Here is an 8,834-nt window from a genome sequence, read left to right on the forward strand (position 1 = left end):
AGCCGAACCGTCTGCAGGTACAGGAGGTGGGTCCAACAATGCGTGCCACCCAGGCTAAAGCCGCACAGGTGGCGTCCGTGGTGGAGACCTTAGGGATGAGGTATTGACCATGGGTCAGGATGTCCAAGGCATGGATCACTCTATGCAGGCGGCGACTGAGGCACAGGATAGGGCTACCCTGTCACAGGCAGCTATGTACCAAGGCCACCTGGACAATGCAGCGTCGCTCCAGAGCTAGGCCCAGTCACAATGGGTTACCCCTGAGGGCGTCGCCGGCACTGTCTAGGTGTTGGCTGACTTGAACCAGTCTCAGAGGGAGGTGGCACAGACACTGATGGATGTGGCACAGTCCGAGAGGGAGGTGGCCCAATCTCTGTGCTCCATGGACACGAGCATGTAGACCCATTTTGAGATGTGAGCGGGTCTCCAGGACTGGCAGCGCCAGGTGGCAGTGGAGCCCCAGGAGTTTGCTCCGGCTGCACCCCAGTCCCACGGAGTAGCCGAGGGGCCATAGGGCAACTCGAAGGAGGAGGTGGTGATGGGGACCGTACTGGTGTCTCCCTCAGGGGAGATCCTGGAACACCACAGTACCTCAAACTCCCCCTCTTCCTGTCCCTGGCTTCGTTGTGTAGGACGGGTGGTAATGGGAAGGGGTGGCCAGCCGGGGAGGGTACAGGGGTCGGATGGGATGTCCGTGCCGTCGGCCAGGCCTCCTAGTCAGTGAACCTGGAGGTGATTAGAGCGTCCCGTGCATGTTGCCCTGGCGCACACGTCGTGCGGCCTACTTGCCCTACTTGGGGGTGGGGGGGGGGGGGGGGTGCCTTCAGGAGCCATCTAGTGTGCCAGGATAAGGGCAGCACGGTAGCATGGTAGTTAGCATAAATGCTTCACAGCTCCAGGGTCCCAGGTTCGATTCCCGGCTGGGTCACTGTCTGTGCGGAGTCTGCACGTCCTCCCCGTGTGTGCGTGGGTTTCCTCTGGGTGCTCCGGTTTCCTCCCACAGTCCAAAGATGTGCGGGTTAGGTGGATTGGCCATGATAAATTGCCCGTAGTGTCCTAATAGTAAGGTTAAGGGGGGAGTTGTTGGGTTACGGGTATAGGGTGGATACGTAGGTTTGAGTAGGGTGATCATTGCTCGGCACAACATCGAGGGCCGAAGGGCCTGTTCTGTGCTGTACTGTTCTATGTCCTATGTTCATTGTGCACACAGCCTGAGTATCGGGCGCAGACGTGCATGATGTGCAGCTCAAGGTTGCACACCTGCTGCAAGTTAATCGAGTGGAACCCCTTTCGGTTTGTGAAGATCGGCCTGTCGTAAATCGGTGCTCGTAAGGGATCCCGTCAACCACTCCCTGTATCTTGGGCATCCCAGCGATGGCAATGAGCCCCACTGCCTGAGCATCCTAGTGGGCTCAATTTACATTGAATTTGATATATTGTGCTGAGCGGCGTATAGGGCCTTCGCGACGGCACGGATGCACCTGTGCACCGAGCTCTGTGAGATTCCGGACAGGTCCCCATTCGGCATCTGGAAGGACCCCGGGGCATAAAAGTTCAGGGCGACCGTCACATTGACGGTGTCTCCCCCATACACCCACGTTTCCAGGTGCACCATGATCCGGCAGATATGTCACAATGTCCCGAGTGCTCAGCCGGGTTTTTCGAAGGCATGCCTGCTCCGGCAGGTCATCGAATGACAGGCACTGCCGGTACACATGAGGCCTGATGCGGTACCTCTATCCCACTCCTTCTTGGCCTGTTGGGCATAGAAAAATAGAACCTTGGAGCAGGAGGAGGCAATTTGGCCTTTCGAGCCTTCTCCGCCATTTATTAGGATCATGGCTGATCATCCAACTCAATAGCCTAATCCTGCCTTCCCCCCATATCCTTTGATCCCCTTTGCCCTAAGTGCTATGTCTAACTGTTTATTGAAAGCATGCGATGTTTTGGCCTCAACTACTTCCTGTCGTAACAAATTCCACAGGCTCACCACTCTCTGGGTGAAGGAATTTCTCCTCATCTCTGTCCTAAATGGTCTACCCTGTATCCTCAGACTGTGACCCACCCACCATCGGGAACATCCTGCCTGCATCTACCCTGTTAGAATTTTATAAGTTTCTATGAGATCCCCCCTCATACAATCCTAACCAACTCAACCTCTCCTCATTCGTCAGTTCCACCATCTCAGGAATCAGTCTGGTAAATCTTTTTTGCACTCTCTCTAGAGCAAGAACATCCTTCCTCAGGTAAGGAGACCAAAACTGCCCACAATACTCCAGGTGTGGCCCCACCAAGGCCCTGTATCATTGCAACAATACATCTCTGCTCCTGTACTCAAATCCTCTTGCAATGAAGGCCAACATACCATTTGCCTGTTTAGCGCCTGCTGTACCTGCATGATTACCTTCAGGGACTGGTGTACGAGGACACCCAGGTCTCATTGCACATTCCCCTCTCCTAATTTATGGGCATTCAGATAATTCTCTGCCTTCTCACTTTTGCTACCAAAGTGGATAACCTCGTATTTCTCCAAATTACGCTGCATCTGTCATTCATTTGCTCATTCACTCAATTTCTCCAAATCACACTAAAGGATCTCTGCATCTTCCTCACCCTCACCCCAGATGGTGTCATCTGCAAATTTGGGAATATTACATTTTGTTTTCTCATCTAAATCATTAATATAAATTGTGAATGGCTGGGTTTCTGGCACCGATTCCTGTGGCACCCCTCTAGTCACTGCCTGCCAATTTTAAATAGCCCTGTTAATTCCTACTCTTTGTTTCCTGTCTGCTGGCTAGTTTTCTGTCCATCTCAATACAATACCCCTAATCCATTGCACTTTAATTTTACACGCTAATCTCTTTGTCAAAAGCCCTCTGAAATACGGTGACGGGCCCATTAATGATATGCCAATGATGTTTACTGAACGTGCGGAATAGAATGCATTGACGCTGCTATTGAGTCACTGGAGCACGGTATTCTGTTGGGTGCCCGGAGCCGGCCACTATTTTCAGCTCACGTGTGAATCTCCCCCACAATTACATTCCCAATGGAGAATCCTACCCAAAGAAGTAACATTGTCAGTGCTTATTGATGAGCATGGAGATCAAGGTTGAGTGACTGAAAATTATGTGAATAAGTGATCTGAAGGAAATTGATGAACGTAATCAGGAAGTGATGTACTGGGCTAAATGATGAGTGGAAAGCATGTTCCTCGTTATTTCTCTACTCTCCTGGTCTCCTTAAATCACCTACCTGCTCTAAGTGAGATGGTTAAAATCACCCACTTGTTCCAGTTGAGATGGTTAAGCAAAAACAAGCTTCCATCAATGCTACCCTGAAACCAACTGGGAGCAGAATGGGCGTCTCTGCAATTTTCCTCCATCGATACGGGCAAACCCTTCAATTCTGCTCCAATTATTCTACAATGAAATGACGAAAATGAATAGATTAACAAGGTTGGGACAGAATCTGTGGCACACCACTCTTTGCCATTATGCCACCCTGTGACGCTGAAAACCGATTTTATAGTGGAACTCAGATTTAGTGAACTCAAAAACTTACCTTCGCCTATGTCAGACTACAGAAAAATGTTTTCTTTGTTCCAATATAAACGATAGCACAAGGAGCCCATAAATCCATGTAATTTCCAATCAGCATCAATTTGTAACAAGGCCTGACAGAATCCAACTTTCTGTGAAGACAGTGGATGATTGATTTGACAACACAAAAGCAGATAGGTGATCGGTTGCTGAAGGCAGTAACACAATCTGGGTTCAGGGGATTGTCACAACTCTGCTTCTGGAGGGCCTCAGGTGACACCATAAATAAACCAGAACTGTGCTCCTGCCTTCTTGGTTCCCCTTTGCTAAACATTATTCCCTTTATAGAGCAGTCATTGCAATCTGAGTAAGACAAAGATGAAAATCAAAAAGGATATGAGAAAGCAGGAACAGATTATTGGACAATAAATAATGAGCTTAATGGACAGTGGTAACACAATGTCTCTCACATGTAATAGAAGGACGACTAAGGTTGCAGAGTTGAAGTCAAAACAGGAAGTCTTTAGTAAACTACACACTCCAGACAACTGAAAATGGCAAATGCACTGTTGTAACAGGAAATATACCAGTAAGAAGTTCTCATAACCACCATTATCACAATAGTGAGTTCCATACATTATATCAGAATTGTGACTAACAATGCAGAAGAAATTCTCTCTTTAGACCATTTTAGAACAGGTATATTATGATTGTAGTGCAGCATGATGTGCAGAAACATTGTTGTGAGAAAGCCTGTACAATTTATACAAATTACCAGATAGTTCATTTTTAAGCAGGAGATCTCCACTTTATCAGGTTGTGTAAATATATTCAAATATTATAAAATTCAATCTCCTTCGTGCAAAAGTGCCTTCAAATTCTCAGAACTCGACTGCAAACTGATTTATTATTTTCTCATTACAGTTAGATTGTCTTTTATTTTGGTTGAAAATGAGGTTTAAGACTTGGCAAAACATTTCATAGAAGAAAAGATTTAATCAGACTTGCATGTGCCGCTGTGATTAATTTGCTTTTGTACTGTAATGTTGTTAGCTTTCAGACATTGCTAAATAGGGAAGTATGATTCTCAAAAGAGTTGCAATATCTGGAAATGGTTACAGTTGTACATTAGCAGAACAATACTAAGTTGATCAATGAACTATTAATTTCAGAATTACCCGTAAGTTCTAATGTGAAATAACCATCTGCTTAGTAAAACATTACTTGGGAACATAATAATAATCGCTTATTGTCACGAGTAGGCTTCAATGAAGTTACTGTGAAAAGCCCCTAGTCGCCGCATTCTGGCACCTGTTCGGGGAGGCCGGTAAGGAATTGAACCCGCGCTGCTGGCATTGTTTTGCATTACAAGCAAGCTGTTCAGCTCACTGTGCTAAACCAGCCCCTCACATGGATCGGAAGACTTAAAAAATAGGGTACAAATTTCAGCACACAGTGAAACACAGCATAACGTGGCAGAAAAGCTCCTTCTCTCTCCGAAAGCAGCACAAAGAAAGGTAGCTCAACTGAAAAACACCTGCATTTTTAATATGGCATGGACGATGCAAGACTGTTTGGCTCTGATCTCATGATATTTTAACTGGTGCCTTTGAGATGGATAATGTGCCCACGTTATAGCCAAATTAAGGGAGTTAAAAATAAAGAGGGCAATTGTTGCTGTGCTGCTCTGTAGGTTTGACAATGCTCCAGTGGCATGTTTTTTTAAAACTACTTTAAAGGTATTATATAAATGTACAATTTTATTGTTGTGATGGCAGAACATCTGTGTAGAATGCAAACTTGCATCAGAAAGTCAGACAGTGGATGTGAGATTTTCCAGTGTACAGCTGTGGTAGCAGTCTTGCCTGGCTCAGAAGGTTGGGACTTCTGGTCCCACTACAGAGACTTGAGTGTATAATGTAGGCCGACGCCTCAGTGCAGTACTGCCCCAGTGCTAAATTGTCAGTTGCTGTCTCTCGGTTCAGATATTAAACTGAGACCTGGTCTCCCTTCTCAGACAGCGTTCTGAAGAACCGGGGTGTTCCCCGGGTGTCCTGGCCAAGGCTTAACCCTCAACCAACATCACAAAAGAAAAAAACTGGTTATTAGGCCTGATTCCAGGCCGCTCGCCACCAGTAGTGGATATCTCGATGCGGCGGAGAATCTAGCGTCGTCAATAAAACGGGATGGCCTGGTCCCCCGCTGGCAGCAGTATTGAGGCTTGCCCTTCACGCCAGCGGGAGGATTCAAATAGGTCAAATTGACCATTTTTACCCTATTAAAGGGAGAGGCACTAGATTCTCCAAGACTGCATGATTTTCTGGTCCTGTGGTTCGGGATTCACATGGGCGAGAATTGGTGCAGGTATTTCTCAGAGTGACGCTGGCTCAGTGGACCTCACAGTGGGTCAAAGGGGTGTTACTGTTTAAGGGAGTTAGGTCCATCAGAGGGTTCCCTCCCTCCATAATGCAAATCCTGCCCACCTCACCCCGACCAGACTGGAACCCTCCAACAGAGACCCCACATATGTGAGACCCCCATCCGAGATCCCCCATTACCGAGGCCCCACTAGAGACTTCCCATAAGAGGGAACCCCACCAGAGACTCCCCCATTACAGAGACCCCCATCAGAAACCCTCCGATAACAGAGAGCCCTGCTAGAGACCCTCCATAAAAGAGATCCCCACCGGAGGTCCCTCCTCAATTATAGAGACCCCTGCCTGGAAGCAGCTATCCAGACAGACAGTGAAAAAAAATCACTGATTTAAAAATCACACGTGTCCTATTGCAGATAGAGATTGCAGATATTGCAGAGGGTCAGGCAGAGAAAGTAGCACCTGTAAATTTCTGGAATGCAAAAACCACATCGGCTGGGTTTAAACCCACTCAGAATTTTGATCTACAGGATTTTCATTCATATCAATGTGAAATGGGTTTTACTAGGCTGTGATTGACAGCTTTCCCACAGCCAGCCATTTGGATTGTTTAATTTAATTTCCCTTCATGCTTGAATGGATCTCAAATGGAACTCCTGCTGTGTACTAGCTATGTACTAGCTATGATTGGCAGCTCTTGCACCACATCAAAAGCAGTTAACTGCTTTCTGTAGAGAGAAAGGGAGAGCACTTAACTGCTCGACTGCAGTTCAAATTTGGTGCCAAGTCAAGGGGGTGCAAGTGATAGTGGGAAGTAGGTAACCACCCAATGAAATTCACACAGAGAAAACTGGGAAGTTAACAGTTCTTCAAATCTTTCACTTTTAATTTAAATTTTCAGATAGTGAAATAAATGTATGACTACTAAGAACCCAAAATAAAAATAAACAGAATTGTAAAATAAAAACATGTATGTTTCTATAAATGTGAGATTTCTAGCCACTGTGGAAATAAATTGAGTTTTCATAAATATAAAATTAGCTTTTCAGAGCCTTTGAGGGTATTTAGAAGTAATAATGAAGCTAGTGTGTCGTTCAAACTTCAGTTTCAACAAGGTGTTAGATATGATAGGGTTTTTACAGCAAGACTAACAACATTTGAGTTGAGGTCCTCGTGAATTCCTGATTGCAATGGAGATTGAAGTCTATGGAAACCTCTGCAGTGCCCCATGTGAAGGAGCATAGACTCACTGACAGCAGCTTGTGGATTTCTGGGTTATTCGCTCCATGTCCAGATTCTCAAAGTTGATGTCAGTTTCAGTGGAGTCAAGATGGTAAATGCTGACAGTTTCAGCAAAACTCTGGCTGATAAATCTGGGAACACTTGACTTCAAGGCTTCAACATTATTAATCGTAAAGAATAGATCAAATCTTATAAATAAAAACCCTTCCTCTAACAGGAATTTGGTACAGCTCTAAACTAATCAGATATCTGTATATCTTTCATATATGATGAAAGTAAATATAATTCTGAATGGACTATCTGAAATCATTAGGATGTCAAAGTGTCAGGTTGAGAAATATATTCAAGCAAAATTGCACAAATTATGGAACGAATGGAACTGTAACTAGAATTCCATTATTCTAGCAACTGCGTTATATCTTAAAATATACTTTATATACACACGTCATATTGAAACCATATCGAATCTGTTTCTTATGATTCAAATCAGAGTCTCTGTACAGAGGCTTAAAGAAAGAAAGACTTGCAGTTGTATAGATTCCATACAGTGCAGAAGGAGGCCATTCGGCCCATGAAGTCTGCACTGACCCTCTGAAAGAGCATGCTACCTAGGCCCACTCACCACCCCTGTGCCCGTAACCTTGTGCATTGATCATGGCTAATCCACCTAACCTGCACATCTTTGGACTGTGGGATGAAATCCACGCAGACATGGGGGGAATGTGCAACTCCACACAGTCAGCCCGAGGCCGGAATGGAACCCGGGTCCCTGGCACTGTGAGGCAGCTGTGCTAACCACTGTGCCATCATGTCGCGCCTTTCATGGACAGTGAACACCTCAAAGCACTTTACAGTTCTTGTGAAATGAAACGAGAAAATGCTGGAAAAATTCAGCAGGTCTGGCAGCATCTGTGAAGAGAGAAATAGAGTTCACGTTTTGAGTTTGAAGAAGTCATATTGAACTCAAAACCTTAACTTTATTTCTCTCTCCACAGATGCTGTCTGACCTGCTGAGTCTTTCCAGCATTTTATGTTTTTATTTCAGATTTCGAGCATCCGCAGTATTTTGCTTTTATTGAAATACTTTTGAAGTTGAGTCACTGTCATAATGTGAGATATGTTGCAGTCAATTTGCACGCAACAAACTCCCACAAATAATGATGTGATAATTGGCGGATAATCTGTTTTTGTGATGTTGATTCAGGCATAAATATTGGCCAGCACTCAATGGCTTTTTCCAAATATTCTCAAGGGATTTCTTACATCATCCACCCGAGCAGGCAAATGGAGCCAAAGTTCAGCGTTTCATCTGAAAGACCCCACTAAAAAGCTGGGTCTCGGGTGGGTGGGGGGGGTCCACGTGACATGAGCGCGGGAGTGGTTGCGTTTCCATGAGCTCCGGCTCTGCTCATCCTTTAATCCGCCTTTTCATCCTGGTGCATGTTTATTTTTTTGTCTTTTCTTGGTCTACATAGTTTATACGATGTCCCGAGAATTGTTGGTCGGTGTTTCTTTTTATTGTTGAAAAGTATTTTTATTCAAATTTTTTGCATTTTAACATTTTACAAAACAAAACAAAAATATTACACTCTCATATACAATAATCCCTGGACCCCCCCCCCCCCCCCCCCACCACCAACAGTTGAGGGTAACTAGCTCTTCAAAATGCAAA

The sequence above is a fragment of the Scyliorhinus canicula genome, chromosome 1 (assembly GCF_902713615.1).
Source record: "Scyliorhinus canicula chromosome 1, sScyCan1.1, whole genome shotgun sequence".
Classification (NCBI taxonomy): domain Eukaryota; kingdom Metazoa; phylum Chordata; class Chondrichthyes; order Carcharhiniformes; family Scyliorhinidae; genus Scyliorhinus; species Scyliorhinus canicula.